General features: G+C 43.3%; 1 protein-coding gene across 3 annotated transcripts in view; it reads left to right on the top strand.

Moving 5' to 3' along the window:
• The first annotated feature begins 4,041 nt into the window (after positions 1–4,041).
• Positions 4,042–16,950, top strand: part of phrf1 (PHD and ring finger domains 1) — a 97,311-nt gene continuing 84,402 nt past the window's right edge. For all 3 annotated transcript variants that reach the window (XM_041198081.1, XM_041198083.1, XM_041198082.1), the window contains exon 1: positions 4,042–4,197. The gene's annotated coding sequence lies outside the window, so the exon portion shown is untranslated. The remainder of the gene's footprint in view (positions 4,198–16,950) is intronic.

Consider the following 16,950-nt stretch of genomic DNA (forward strand, 5'->3'; position numbering starts at 1 on the left):
GCTAATTGGTGAGATTAAGATACAAGGATAAAGAAATTATTGAACCTCTGTATGTTACACAGAACCAAGAGTCATCATTGTTGAGCAGAAAAGCATGCTTGTAGTTGAAGCTGATTTACATGGTTGATGAAATTGCTAATGAGTAGTCCAGTAATGTATTCAGAAATGAATTTCCATCCCTTTTTTCAGGTTTAGGAAAGCTGAAGACAGAGTATCATGTAGCCCTGAGGGAGAATGCAAAGCCAATATGTCTCTTCACAGTAAGGAAGGTCCTTCACCCAGTCTTAGACAAAGTCAAGAATGATATTGAACACATTACAACAAGGGGTCATCTCTCCTGTAACATACCGTCAAAGTGGTGTTCTGGAATGGTCACAGTACCAAAGGCTAATGATTCAGTTAGAATCTGTGTGGATTTGACTCAGTTGAGCAAGTCATAGAGCACAGGATCCACCAATGGCATCAGTAGATGAAAATCACGCCAACTTAGCAAAAAGCACCCTCTTCACAAAACTGGATGCTAATAGCGGCTTTTGGCAGTTGCCTCTGGACAAAAGATCCAGATTGCTAACTATTTTTATCACCCTATTTGTTTTTTTCTTTTCTAAGGTTACCATTTGGAATTGCTCATGTACCTGAGATATTCCAAAGAACGATGACTCAGGCATGGAAGGAGTAATATGCCATATTATGCCAAATAGTAATATGCCATTCTTGTACATGGTTTATCGAAGGAAGAACATGACCGTTGAGTGAGAGACATCCTCAAAATCCTACAAGAAGCAGGTTTGACATTGAATGACAAATGTGTATTTGTAAAGCCTATGATAGCATTCTTATGCCAAGTTGTTCTCTTTTATTCATTTACAGGATGTGGGCATCGCTGGCTAGGTCAGCATTTATTGCTGTCCATTATTGCCCTTGAGAAGGTGGTGGTGAACTGCCTTCTTGAACTGCTGCAGTCCATGTGGCGTAGGCACACCAATGGTGCTGTTAAGAAGGGAGTTCCAGGAACTTGAACCAGTGACAGTGAAGGAACAGTGATATATTTCCAAGCTAGGACGGTGAGTGGCTTGGAGAGGTCTTCGAGGTGATGTTGTTCCTATATATCGGCTGCCCTTGTCCTTCTAGATGGTAGCTGTCAGATTTGGAAGGTACTGCCCGAGGAGTTTTGTTGAATTGCTGCAGTGCATCTTGTAGATGATACACACTGCAGCCACAGTGCGTCAGTGGTGAAGGGAGTGAATGTTTGTGGAAAGAGTGCCAATTAAGTGGGCTGCTTTATTCCAGAATTATGACCAACCCACAGAAAACCAATGTCATTAGAGAGTTTTCACTGCCTAAAAAAAAAATCACAAAATTACAAAGATTCCTTGGGATGGTCAATCAGGTAGGCAAGTTTCTACCAAACTTGGCAGGAATTGAGCCGTTAAGGCAGCTGCTGAGACAAGGTCACCAGTGGTGTTGGAACATGAACCAGCAAAATACTTTAGACAAAATCAAAAATCTCCTAATTTCACTAGAAATTCTAATGCATTACGATTTAGTGTTTCCAACAATTGTAGCAGTGGATGCACCATCTACAGACTTGGGCATAGCGTTGTTTCAAGTTCAAAAGGATGGACTAAGACAAGTTTATTATGCCTCGAGATCTCTCATGGACACAGAGAAGAGGTGTGCGACAACTGAGAAAGGAGCATTAGTAGCCACCCGGGCCTGGGAGAAGTTCTCTGATTATGTCATGGGATTAATGCTTAAAATTGAAATTGACCACAAACATTTGGTTACTCTTCTTAACCTAAAGGAATTGCAAAAATGTTGCCAAGTATTCAATGTTTCAGACTGAGACTCATGAGATATGATTCAGTTACTGGGTACATTCAAGAGAAGTACAAGACCACAACAGATGTGCTACCAAGAATACCAGTGGAAGGAGTCAAACTGGAAGTTTTAAATTTTATTGAAGAAGTGGAAGCATATTCTTTGTTCATTACTAAATACGTACAAGCTGCAGAAGAGATTACAAGAGATTAAGCAAGCACAATAACAAGGATGACAAATGCACCCAAATAAAGGAGCATTGCCAGAATGGATGGCTGGATTATTTTCCTAACAACCAAGTAATCACCAATACTTCAGAGAGAACATCTCACATCTAGTTTTTAATGACAGACTAGTCATCCCTAAAACACTTTGTCTCAACATTCTCCAGAAAGTTCATCAAAGTCATTCGGGAATAGTGAAATGCTGACTAAGAGCTGAACAGTCAATCTGGTGGACAGGCATCAGTCACCCCACTGAAGAGTTAATCATGAACTACCTTATGTATGCAGTGAATAGCCAACAATGGAGCGAACCACTGGTACCCTCCACTTTTCTTCGAGGCAATGGCAGTGCCTAGGAACAGATTTATTTGAGTTCAAAGGTAAAGTTTTCATCATTGTCATTGATTACTACTCCAGATGGTTTGAAGTGAGTAGACTGCACAGCATCATGGCAGAGGCAGTTATTATGTCACTAAAAAGAATCGTGACATATGGTAACGCAGATGTCATGGGGTCAGAAACGGTCCTCAGTTTGCTAACGAACTGTTCCATAACTTTGTGCAGGAATATGGTTTCATACATGTGACACGTTCACCTCGATATTCTCAGTCGGACGGAGAAGCAGAAAGAGGAATTTGAGCAACAAGGAATTCATGAAAAAGAACAAAGATATTAACTGAGTCCTTCTTAACTACAGAACCTTGCTACTAAAATATGGGTTCTCACCATCAAAACTATTGATGCGAAGATGGCTGCGAACATAACTTCCAGCTGTACAGCAAACACTACAACCTAACATTATCTCAGATGATCATGAGAAAGTTAGGAAGAGTGAGGAGTAAAAAGAGGCAATCAAGCTCGTAATTTCAACTTGAAGCATAGAGCACGAAACTTGAAAATGCTTTATCCCGAGGAGAGTATAGATACATTATAATAGAAAGAGCTCCATCACTGAGATCTTATAGAATTGATTCAGACCAGGGAAATATCAGCAGGGACCAAAGAGCTTTGATATAATTAGGAAGGAAACCAATGGAACCTCAAAATATTATTTAGATCCGGATGGGGACAAGGAACCAGAAACAAGTAGAAACTCTATAACCATCCAGGTGGAAGACCCTCCTATCAAACGAAATGAGAGTGCAGTTCGTCCTTAACCTCAAAATGAAGTCAGGACCAGATCAGGGAGATTGGTCAAAGCCCCACATAGACCAACCCTGTGAAGTCTAAGACTTTCGGGGGAGATGTCGGAGGATGTATAAAATTGGGATAAAGACGCGGGGTGGGGGGAGATGTAGAAAAGTAAAGGGTTAACATCAGGACCACCTGATATTGATGTAACTACTGATGTGATGTCACATGATGAAGAGACTGCGATCTGGTGGAAGCAGAAATATGACCTTGTGTAGAGTACTGAGCAGTAAATAAACAAGAACGGTTTTTTATAAATAACAGTCTATGGTAACATTCTTAGAGTAACAGATGACGCCTAAAGAAACCCCATCTAGACACCAAACTGAAAATGAAACATTTACTACTGCTCCCTCGATCTCACTTTCCTCCTATTTCCACTTCCAAAACCTGTCTCTTTGACCAAACTTTTAGTCACGTGTTTAATATCTCATGTGGCTCAGTGTTCTACTTTGTTTTGTGCTATCATTACGTTAAAGGTGCTTTATAAATATATGTTGCTATGCTGCTACGAAGGAGGCTCCACAACAATCCAAAACGCTTGACTTTCCACACAAAGCAGCCCTGACTAGCCCAATGACGTCAACACGGCGGCGCACGCACCGAAGCATCGGCAAGCGCTCGGCTTTTTCCGTCATTGCCCCACTCACTGGACGATGCCTTAGTCGCTCGGCTGTTTCCGCCACCCGCCCTCGGGTACCGAGGCAGCTCGGCTTTTTCCGCCACCGGGCGCTCGGGCGACGAGGTCGCTCGGCCTTTACGGCACCCGTTCCATGGCGCCGAGGCCGTTCGGCTATTTCCGCCACGCGCTCCCGGGCACCGAAGCCGCTCGGCTATTTTCGCCACCCGTTCTCGGTGCGGCGCCGAGGCGCTGCGTTCGCTTAGGGGCCCGTGTGGCGACTGACTGACAGGAGTGAGCGCCCCTGGAGCTTCCATCCTAGGACCCCGGGAACGAAGAGAGGTGAGCGGGAGAGGTGATCGGCCGGGGTGGGGGGAGAGTCAAAGCCCGGCCGGTCTGCTGTTTTAATACGGCACAGCCTGAGGCCTACACTGCCTCGGTGACAGAGTAATCCAGAGGCCGCGGTCACTGCCAACGACCTGTAGGTGGAAACAAGCCTGGGAGCAGAGTGCCAGGGCATCGCTCCTTCACCAGCCCGAGCCAGGGTGTCGGGTAGGAGCTCCCCGCTGTGGGGGTGTCGGTCAGACGTGGACCGGGAGAAGGAGAGTCCGTGGTGCAGGCCTAGCTCTGGGCTGCAGCCTCTGTCCCTGTGAGGGGGACCCTGCAGGAACTCAAATCCCAGGCTCTGTCACCTCACACCAAAATAAACAGGCCTCACTGCTCACCCTGTCAGAGCACTCAGAGTATGTGGAAACCTTCAACCTGCAGCAACTGACCCCAGACACATGCTTCCCACTCTCAAATACATATTTATGGGGTTTCCATATAAAATCTCTAAATAGTGTTTATGTATAGAGTCTATATATATTTAAAAGGATCACTAAAGTTATATCTCTGTGGTGTCTACATAATATATTTTGAACCTTTTAAAAGTTCTGTTTAGGCCACAACCTGAGTATTGCATCCAGTTCTGGTCACCACACTTAAGGAAGGATGTGAAGGTCCTTGAGAAGGTGCAGAGGAGATTTGCCAAATGGTTCTAGGGATTTTGGCTATAAGGTTAGGGCTGAGAAGCAGAGATTCTCCTTGGAGCAAAAGAGATTGAAGGGAGATTTAATAAAGATGTGCAAGATTATGACAGGTTTGGATAAGGTAGACAAGGAAAATCTGTTCCCTTTGGATGATGGTGCAAGGACTAGGGGGAATCAGATTTAAGATTTTGGGCAAGAGATATGGGGAGGATGTGAGGAAGAACATTTTGGTGAGTAGTAATGACCTGAAACTCGCGGCCTAGGAGGATAGTGGAAATGGTGAAAATGAATGATTTTAAGAGGAAATTGGATGGGCCCTTGAGGGAAATAAAATTGCAGGGATATTGGGATAGAGAGGTGGAATGGGACTGACTGGATTGCTCTATAGAGAGATGGCATGGACTCAGGCTGAATGGCCTCCTTCTGTACCGTAAATGACTTTCTACAGTTGGGGGTCTCTATCAAATACATGTGGGGAGTCTCTATGTAATATATATGTCTGTGGGATCAGTAAAGCATCTCTCTGTGTGTCTTTTGTTTTTAAATAATCAAAGGAAGCTGGAGGTGAGAGAAACATGAGCGAAAAGGAAATCAAGAGATGCTAAAAGGCTGAGATGAGGCAGATGGAATGAGAGGAGACTCATAAGAAGTATAAACACCAACACGGACTAATTGGGCTGAATGTCCTGTTCCTGTGCTGTATATTCTATACAATATATTATCCCTGCTTACATAATCTATATTGAATCAACTTATGGTGGAATATTACTGCACAGGAGGAGGCCATTGAGTCAAGCAGCTTACATTACAAAAATGTATCCAATTAGTCCCTTTCCCTGTTGCACTATCCCCACCTTTCCCTTCCTCCCCCAGATAACCTTGCAAAATTTCTCCTTTTCACATATTATCCAATGCCCTTTCATAATTACTGTTGAACCTGCTTTCACCACCATTTCAGATGTACGTTCCAGATCATAATTCCATTATCATCTCTCTCAGAGGAAGGCTGATTGGAGAGATTTTTTTATTCTTTCATGGGATGTGGGTGTTGTTGGCTTGGCCAACATTTATTGCCTATCCCTAATTGCCCTTGAGAAGGTGGAGGTGAGCTGCCTGCTTGAATATTGGAGTCCATGTGGTGTAGGTACAACCACTGCTGTTAGGAAGGGAGTTCCAGAATTTTGACCCAGTGACAGTGAAGGACCGGCGATATAGTTGCATGTCAGGATATTGTATGGCTTGTAGGGAAACTTGCAAGTGGTGGAGTTACTAGGAAGTATGGAGGAACCAAGGGATTTGGGTTTCTGTGTACACAAATCATGACAAGATACAAAGCGGCTAATGAAATGTTATCCTTTATCTTAAGGGGCTGGAATACAAAGGGAGGAAGTGATTCTTCAATTGTTCAAACCTTTGATCAAACTCCATCTGGAGTAACTGCATTTAGTTTTGTATATTAAACCTCATGAAAGATGAGCTGACTTTGGAAGGGGTACAGTGTAGATTCAACAGGACAATACCTGATTTAAAGATTAATTTATGAGGACTGCTTGTATGAACATGGCTTGCAAGGTCTTGAGATTAGAAAGTTGAGAAGTAATTGAGACATTTAAAATGATTAAGGGACTGGAGATAGAGAAACTATTTCCTCTTTTGTGGGAATCAGGGATTACGGGGGCATAATCTTAAAAGTGGAACCTGGTTATTCAGGGTGACGTCTGAAAGCACTTTTCCCACACTGTTGTGGAAATTTGGAACTCTTCTGTGGCGGTGGGTGGTCAGCTAAATTTTTCACAACTAAGATTAATAGATTTTTGTTAGATAAGTGCTTCTAGGGATGTTACATTGAAGCACAGCATGGAAAAAGGCCGTTTGGCCTGACTGGTCTATGGTTATGTCTCACCTGAGCCTTCTCCCACCCTGCATGATCTTTGCAACAGCTAATGAAGAAAGAAAGAACTTGCATTTTTCCAGCACCGTTCACCGCCTTATATATAGTGTATATATATAGTATATATATATATATATCCTCCTTCCACCACTGGCTCAAAGGGGTAGAAGTGTGCGCCCTCTACAAGATGCACTGCAGCAGCTTGCCAAGCCTCCTTCAACAGCAGCTCCTAAACCCCTCTAACACATGGAAGAACAAGGCCACCAGAACACCACTGCTGCAATTTCCCCTCCCAACCATATCGCAGTTCCTTCACAGTCACTGGGTAAAAAAACCAGGAACTTCCTTTCTAATAATACTTATGATGGACTACACTGGTTTAAGAAGGAGGCTCACCACCATCTACTCGAGGGCACTTGCGGACAAACAACAAATGCTGTCCTTGCTAACGATGCTCACATCCCATGAACAAATGAAAATATGTCCCAAAGTACTTACAGCCAATAAAGAAGTTTTGAAGTGTGGTCGTTGTTGTAATGCGGCAGCTAATTTGCCGATAGCAAGATCACGCAAACAGCATGTGAAATAAGTATAGCAGATAATCTGCTTTAGGTGTTTGTCGAGAGTTAGATGTTGGTCAGTGCACTAGGAGAACTCCCCAGCTCTTCCTCAAATAGTGCTGTGGAATCTTTTACATTCACCTTAGAGGGCACAAGGGCCTTTGGTTTAACATCTCATTTGAAAGGTGGCACCTCCAACAGTGTGGTGCTCTTTCACCACTGCCTCACTAACGATATACCATCAGTACTACCCGCAACAGTCCTTCAATACTGCCTCTACAACAGTGCTCCCTCAGCACTGTTCCTCCGACATTGTAGTGCTTCCTCAGTACTGATCCTCCAACATTGCTGCACTCCTCAGTACTACCCCTCCAACAGTGCAGTGCTCCCTCAGTACTGACCCTCCAGCAGTGCAGCATTTCTCAATACTGCCCCTTCAATGGTGCAGTGCTCCCTCAGTACTGCCCCTTCAATGGTGCAGTGCTCCTTCAGTACTGCCCCTCCAACAGTGCAGTGCTCCCTCAGTACTGTTCCTCCGATATTGTAGTGCTCCCTCAGCACTGATCCTCCAACATTGCAGCACTCCTCAGTACTACCCCTCCAACAGTGCAGCGCTCCCTCAGTACTGACCCTCTAGCAGTGCAGCATTCCTTAGTACTACCTCTCCAACAGTGCAGTGCTTCCTTAGTACGGATCCTCTGGCAGTGCAGCATTCCTCAGTACTGCCCCTCCAATGGTGCTGTGCTCCCTCAGTGCTGCTCCTCCCACACTGCAGTGCTCCCTCAATGCTGCACCTCCCACGCTACAGTGCTCCCTCAGTACTGCCCCTCCCATGCTGCAGAGCTCCCTCAGTACTGTCACTCCCACAGTGCAGTGTTCCCCCAATACTGCCCCTCTCACAGTGCAGCGCTCCTCAATACCACCGCTCCCACACTGCAGCGCTCTCTCAGTACCGACCCCATCACATTGCAGTGCTCCCACAGAACTGACTGTCCCACAGTGTAACACTTCATTGGCACAGCACTGAAGTGTCAGTCTAGTTTTTGTGCTCAAGCCTTAAGAGGAACTTAAACCAATGATCTTCTGCCTTGGGAGCTGTAATGGTGTGAACTGTTGTTTTTCATGGAACTATAAACTAGATGGGCTGCAAAGTCTCCTCCATCTATATTTATCTTGGTAATTACCAAATACTGGAGTGTACAGATTAGAACATTTTAACTCACTGTCTGCATTGTGTCTACACACAAAAACCTGAGCATCTCGTGCAACCAGTTTGGCATTCCAGGAATTAATTGTGTGAAGTAGTCTGATGTTATATAAATCTCTTTTCTACTTTAAGATCCTCTTAAGAACTCACAATTGTCACCCTTCCCAATATCTTCTTTGTTTGGGTAACCATTTTTGTCTGATTACTCCATTGAATCACCTTAGAATTTTTTTTACATTAAACGTGCAATGTGAGTTCAAGCTGCTGCTGAGGCGTTTTGATATTGTAATGGTGTATCTACAGCACATGGCCTGCAGCGGTTCAAGAAGGAAGCTCACCACCACCTTCTCAAGGGCAACTAGGGATGGGCAATAAATGCTGGCTGAGCCAGTGATGCCTATATTCCATGAATGATTTTTTAAAAAGTGCTATATCAGTGCAAGTATTGCTGTCTCTAATATATTAAAAACAACAAGCTCTGTTTATGGAGGCTTCACACTTTAGACATCAAGCTTTGTTTTAGTGCTGACCTGCCCTGCGTTTTGGGGAGGTGGCGATGGCATAGTGATATTGTCGCTGGACTAGTAATTTGGAGATCCAGGGTAATGCTTTGGGGACTTGGGCTCCAATCCTGCCATGGCAGATGGTGGAATTTGAATTAATAAAAATCTGGAATTAAAAGTCTAATAATGACCATGAAACCATTGTCGATTGTTGTAAAAATCCATCTGGTCCTTTAGGGAAGGCAATCTGCCATCCTTACCTGGTCTGGCCTACATGTCACTCCCATAGCAATGTGGTTGACTTTTAAATGCCCTCTGAACTAGGGGGCAACTAGGGATAGATAATAAATGCTGGCCTGGCCTTTTCAAAGAAAGCAAGAAACTGCATTTATATCCTTTCAGGATGTCCAACAGTGTTGTACAGCTAATTAAGTAGTTTTGAATGTACTCACGGTACATTCTCATTGTAGGGAAATGTGGCAGCTAATTTATGCAAAGCATGACCCCACAAAAAACAAAATAAGTGACAAGATTACTTGTTTTGGTGATATTTGTTGTGGGTTGCATGTTGGGTCGGACACCGTCATATCTCCCATCAAACTGGTAGATGGGCTTTGATTTGATGGGCTTTGATTCAATGTCTTTGATTCAATGTGTCACCTAAAAGACAGCATCTCCGACAATTCTGTACTTAGTGCCAGTTTTATTTACTTAGTCTAGTCCTTGAATGAGGTTTGAACCCAAAAACACTTGCCTCAGTAATGAGATCACTGTCATCTGGCCAGTTCATTTCGATTCACTGCCCCATGATACACCTCTTGCTTGCTGCTTTAACCATTGCTTCCACTAGTATCTACTAGTGACAGGCCCTTCATCAGTTTGTCCTTGCTTTAAATAACAATGCTGTCTCCAGATGCATCCCAAGGGATACAGAATGAAAGTTTCTCAGAGGAACATAGGAATTCCTGAATGAAAAGAAGCCCAAGATCCATATGGGTTCTGCTGCCATCCTTATAGTCACATAATACAACAATAATGGAGTTGTTGACTAATTATGGCAGTGTAACATCCTCTCAGTACTGCACTGCACTGTTATCCTAGATGATAATCTCTCTCGGGTGGGAGTGCCAAATGAACACAATTCAGCATTTGGAAGGCAGTGGTTCTAACGGACACAGTAACATTTTATTGTAAGGTTCCACTATCTGCTGCACTTGAACAAAAGAAATTAGAATCATCTTCATAAAACACTGCGTCTAACCCCTCACCCCCCATACTTTTAATATCCCACCCTGCCTAAACCCCACATTCCCACTCGCTCTTCTTACCCTTTAATATTCCACCCAGTTTACTCACCTGCCATAGCCTTTGGTATCCCACTATGGGATTAGTCTAATCCCACTCTTCCCACACTCCTCATACCCTTTAATATCCCACCCTACCCATTCCTCATACCTGTTAATATCCTACGCAGTCTAATCCCGCTCTCTTTCTCACTCAGTATACCTTTTAATATATCGCCCCGCCTAATCCCACCCTTCTTTCACTCCCCATACCCTGTAATATCCTACTCAATCTTACCCTACTCTTCTCTCACTCCCTGAATCCATTAATACCCCACTCAGTCTAATCCACCCTCATTGCTGAACGAAAAATTCCAAGGTCCAATTAATTCTCCTACCATTCTGGTAGTTGTATTTTAATCAAGACAATCATTCTTTACCAATTAGCTCACAATAGACCCAGACATGAGGCGAGACATACCCCATTGTAGTAGAGAGCTTGGAACCATAGAACTTTATAGTACAGAAGGAGGCCGCTTAGCCCATTGTCTTTGTGTCACTTTGAAAGAGCTGCAATTTAGTCCCGCTATCATTGCTGTTTTCCCATAGACCTGCATATTTTCCTCTTTTGAAAATTAGATATAAAAACTGCTTCAATCATCCTTTCAGGCAGTGCATTCCAGATCATGATAAATTGCTGTGTAAAAAGCTGGAAGCCAGTGTCCAGTGGCATACCACAGGGGTCTGTGCTGGGTCCCCTATTATTCGTTATTTATATAAACGACATAGATGACTATGTGGGCGGTAGGATTAGTAAGTTTGCGGATGATACAAAGATTGGCTGGGTGGTTAACAGTGAGGTTGAGTGTCTTGGGCTTTAAGCTTGGCCTATATAGCCAAGTGGTTATGGCACTGGGTTTGTAACCCCAAGATCAAGAGTTCAAATCTCACAATGGCAAACTATGAAACAATGTAACTTCATCTGAATAGGAACAGATGGAAACGTGTTTGTACTCGAAAGAGTTACAGGAAGATACAGACAGGATGGAAAAATGGGCAGATGGAATTTAACTTGAAAAGTGAGAGGTGATACACTTTGGAAAGAGTAATTTGACAAGGAAGTATTCAATGAACGGCATGTTACTAGGAAGTTCTGAGGAATAAAGGGACCTTGGCGTGTCTGTCCATAGACCTCTGAAGGCAGTGGGGCATGTTAGTGGAGAGGTAAATAAGGCATATGGGACACTTGCCTTTGTCAATCGAGGCATAGATTACAAAAGTAGGGAGGTCATATTGGAGTTGTATAGAACCTTGGTGAGGCCACAGCTGGAGTACTGTGTGTAGTTCTGGTCGCCACATTATAGGAAGGATGTGATTGCAGAGGACATTCATCAGGATGTTGCCTGGGATGAAACATTTTAAGTTATGAAGAGAGGTTGGATGGACTTGGGTTGTTTTCGTTGGAGCAGAGAAGAATGAGAGGTGACCTGATCGAGGTGTACAAGATTGAGGGGCACGGACAGGGTGGATAGGGAGCAGCTGTTCCCCTTAGTTGAAAGGTCAGTCACGAGGGGACACAAGTTCAAGGTGAGGGGCAGGAGGTTTAGGGGGGGATGTGAGGAAAAACTTTTTTTACCCAGAGGGTGGTGACGGTCTGGGTTGCCTCACATCCTTTAAAAACTACTTGAATGAGCACTTGGCATATCATAACATTCAAGGCTATGGGCCAAGTGCTGGTAAACGGGATTAGGTAGTTAGGTCAGGTGTTTCTCATGTGTCATTGTAGACTCGATGGGCTGAAGGGCCTCTTCTGCACTGTGTGATTCTGTGAAAAAGGCTTCTCTTCAACTTGCCTCCTCTTATGCCAATCACCTTAAACCTGTGTTCCCTGGTTACTGACCCTTCTTCCAGTTGAAGCAGATTCTCCTTCTGTACTCTGACCAAAGCCATTCCAAGTTTTGAACACCCCTGTTAAATCACCCCTTAACCTGCACTGTTCTTTATAAAAAAAACAGCGTCTCTGGTCTCTAGCTAACTGAAGTTACTTATCCCTGAAACCATTGTGGTAGATCTCTGTGTCCTCCCTAAGACCTTGACATGCTTTCTGAAGTATGGTGCCTAAAATTGAACACAATACGCCAGCTGGGGACTAACCAATGATTTATGAAGGTTTAGCAAAAATGGCCTTGCTTTATACTCTTTGTCTCTATTAACAAAGCCAAGGATCCCATGTCTTTTTTTTAAACGGCTTCTCAGCTTGTTCTACCACCTTTGAAGATGTGTATACATCCCAGGGGTCTCTGTACCTGCATCCACTTTAAAATTGGACCATTTCCTTTATATTATCTCTCTTCGTTCTTCTTACAAAAATGCATCACTTCATAGTTCCGTGTGTTAAATTTCATCCGACATGTTTCTGTCCATTCCACCAGTATCCTCCTGAAGCCTTAGTGTTTTTCTCACTATTATATTTCTGAGTTTTATGTCAGTGGCAAACTTTGAAACGATGCCCTGTATACCCAAGTACAGGTCATTAAAAAATTTTAAAAAGTGGAGTGACCCTAATACTGACTGCTAGAGGACACCACTGAACACTACTCTCCTATCTGAAAAGCAACCGCTCACCCCTACTCTCTTTGTCTTGGACGACGAATTAAAGTCCCTTTAATTCCATGGACTTCCACTTTGCTAACTAGTCTACTATGTGGCACTTTATGAAATGCCTTTGGGAACCATGGGTTCCTCTTGAGCAAGCCACACTTAATGTCCTGTTTCAACATTAGTCATATAATGTATCCAAATTGTTATTTTCTGAAATAAGCCTTACTTGATTCACATGCTCATCATTACTCATTGCTGAAATACTTGTGACAACAGTGTTAGTATAATGATTGCATTTTTTAAGTTCATAGATAATTAATTAAAATAATGCTTTTGTTCAATTTTCGTAAAATGTTATTCTTTTACTGTATGAGATTTGCTGTTAGATTCATAGAATTTTACAGCCCAAAAAGAGGAAATCAGCCCATTGTACCTGTGCTTTGAAAGAGATATCCACTTATTCCTGCACCCTTTCAAATTTTTACTCTTCAAATATTTACCCATTTCCTTTTTAAAAAGCTATTGTGGATTCTGAATCCACTGCTGTTTTTGGTCAGGAATTCAAAGTCCTAATAACCCTCAGCTGGGAGGAACCAATAAAAAAAAAGTTCCCATTCTTCTTTTGCTAATGGTTTTATATTTATTCTTTCCAGTTAGCAGCCCACTGACCAGTATAAATATATTTTCTCAATTTATCTTATCAAAACCCTTCATAGGTGCAAACATCACGTCAACTGCATTTTGCATTAAATCTTATAGAATGTGCACTATTCATAGGAAATTAATCTTGGTTCCGTTCATAATACGTTGATTGAGTTGTTTTTAAAATTAGATTTTGTAGAAGTAGCAGTGATTCTCTTTCATTCATAAAGCAATATAATGGTTTCCAAATGCTGCAATTGTACTCTAGTTGTGTGAGGCGATGTTTCATATCTGAGATTTTCAGCTTTGATACAAGCATTTTTTATGGTGCATGTATTGATAATGATGTGATGTTTAGATATACTGGATGTATCTGAAAATAGATTAAAAAATGAAGTGGATTTACTATGGAATGCTCTGGGTGTTGATTTACTCATATTTGGCAGACTCTGAGAGTTTTAGTGTACGTCAGCACAATAGATCTGAAAGTGTATAACTTTACTGTTCTTTAACCTGTAGATAAAAGCATAGCATGTTGAATTTGCTGCCTTGTTCTCAGTTTATTTTCTTAATGAAATCCATCATTAAAGATATTTATCTGTTATGTTGGACTTGCGGATTATGTTGTAAACATTTTTTTTTCATATGCTTACAATTCATATTCATTCTGGCCCTCGGTTCTTCAGTCTTGCTATCCCTCTTCTCATTCTCTCCTCCCTGCCCTGCAGTATAAGTGCAAACTGTTGAGACATGTTTGCAGGTTAACCAGTAAAAAGTGACATTTGATTAACAAGGAATATCAGTGCATTAGTCCGGTGTCCTAAAACATCCTTGCCCCTCTCTTCTTGTTTAAAACAGTCCTAAAACCTACCTCTTTGACCAACCTTATGATCAGCAGTTCTAATATCTGTTTTTTCTTTCATGGAGGTGGACCTTATTGACAAAGGCAGCAGTTATTGCTGACCCCCAATTGCCATTGAGAAGGTGGTGATGAGCCACCTTAAACCATTGCAGTCCACATGGTGTGATGCACCCACGGTGCTGTTAGGAAGCGAGTTTCAGGGTTTTGACCCTGTGATGGTGAAGGTACAGTGATATATTTCCAAGTCAGGATGCTGTGGGGTTGGAGGGGAGCTTGCAAGTGGCGGAATTCAAGGGCAATTAGGGATGGCCAATAAATGCTGACCCAGCCAGGGGAGCCCACATCCCGTGAATGAATAAAAAAAAATCATGATTCTGCTGCTCTTGTCCATCTAGGTGGTAGAGGGCATGAGTTTGGAAGGTGCTGTCAGAAGAGCCTTGGCAAATTGCAGTGTACCTTGTAGCTGGTAGATGCTGCTGCCACTGCGTGCTGGTGGTAGAGGGAGTGAATGTTTAAGGTGGTGGATGGGGTGCTGAACAAATGAGCTATTTTGTCCTGAATGTTGTCGAGTTTCTTGAGTGTTGTTGAAGATGCACTCATCCAGGCAAGTGGACAGTGCTCTATCACACTCTTAACTTGTGCCTGGTCGATGATAGACAGGCTTTGGGGAGTTAGGAGTTGAGTTACTTGGCACAATTCCTAGCCTCTGACCTTCTCTTGTGGCCACAATGTTTATGTGGCTGGTCTAGTTAAGTTTCTAGTCAATGGTGATTCCCTAGGATGTTGATTGTAAGGGATTCAGCAATAGTAATGGCATTGAATGTCATGGGGGGAGAGGGTTAGGTTCTCTCTTGTTGGAGATGGTAATTGCCTGGCACTTGTGAAATGTTACTTCTCATTTATCAGCCCAAACCTGAGTGTTGTCCAGATCTTGCTGCATCCGGGCATGGACTGCTTCAGTATCTGAGGAGTCACAAATGGAACTGAGCACTGTGTAATCACCAGCGAGCATGGCCACATCAAACCTTAAGATGGTGGGAAGCTTAGCAATTGAGTAGCTGGAGATGATTCAGCCTTGTTTACTGTCTTGATCTGCAATGTCGTCAGGTTTTGGTAGTGTTCTTTCTTTGTTGATTTCTTTGCCTTTTATTTATTTATGTTGTATTTGATCTAAAAATGATCCATGTGTTGATACAGAATACGCACTTGTATTTCTAGGTCAGCGTCCATGATCTCAGAATAATCCGAAGCACTTCACAGCCAGTGAGTGTTTTCGAAGTGTAGTCACTTGAAATTCGAAGATGCTTTTAGAAATTTGTACAGATCAAGATCCTACAGTCAGCAATGTGAGAACATCCAAATAATCTGATTTTTTTTCTCTGTGATGTTGCTCAGGGTGGGCAAATATTTGCAAGACACCGGGAATGAAACTGGACAGACCACCCAACATTGACCTAGGCACCGGGAACAGCAATGGCAAATCCAGCCCTGTTGACCCTGCAAAAATCCCTTACTAACATCTGGGGGCTTATGCCAAAATTGGGAGAGCAACAGCCTGACATAGTCATATTCAGTTAATCATACCTTACAGATAATGTCCCAGACATGACCATCACCATCCCTGGGTATGTCCTGTCCCAACGGCAGGACAGACCTAGCAGAGGTGGTGGCACAGTGGTAAACAGTCGGCAGGGAGTTGCCCTGGGAGTCTTCAACATTGCCTATGGCCCCCATGAGGTCTCATGGCATCAGGTCAAAAATGGGCAAGGAACCCTCCTGCTGATTACCACGTACCACCACCTCCCCTTCTCAGCTGATGAATCAGTGCCCTTCCATGTTGAATACCACTTGGAGGAAGCACTGAGGGTGGCAAGGGAATAGAATGTACTCTGGATAGGGGACTTCAATGTCCATTACCAGGAATGGCTCGGTAGCCCCATCACAGACTGAGCTGGCTGAATCCTAAAGGACATGTCGCAGACCCAGTCTAGCAGCTAAGTGTGAGGCAACCAACAAGAGCGAAAAACATACTTGACCTCATCTTCACCAACCTGCCTGCCACAGATGCATCTGTCAATGACAGTGTTGGTAGGAGTGACCACTGCACAGTCCTTGTGGAGACGAAGTCCCGTCTTCACATTGAGGATACTCTCCATCGTGTTGTGTGGCACTACTATTATGTTGTGAGGCACAATCACCATGCTAAATGGGATAGATTTTAAACAGATCTTGTAATTCAAGACTGGGCAACCATGAGGCACTGTGGGCCATCAGCAGCAGCAGAATTGTGCTCGACCATAATCTGTAACCTCATGGCCTGGCATATCCCCTACTCTGCTGTTACCACCAAGCCTGGGGATCAACCCTATTTCAATGAAGAGTGAAGGAGTGCATGCCAGGAGCAGCACCAGGCATACCTAAAAATGAGGTGACAACCTGGTGAAGCTACAACATCAACACTTGCGTGCCAAGCAGCATAAGCAGCAAGTGACAGACAGAGCTAAGCGATTCCACA

This window comes from Carcharodon carcharias, chromosome 10 (genome assembly GCF_017639515.1).
Source record: "Carcharodon carcharias isolate sCarCar2 chromosome 10, sCarCar2.pri, whole genome shotgun sequence".
NCBI lineage: Eukaryota > Metazoa > Chordata > Chondrichthyes > Lamniformes > Lamnidae > Carcharodon > Carcharodon carcharias.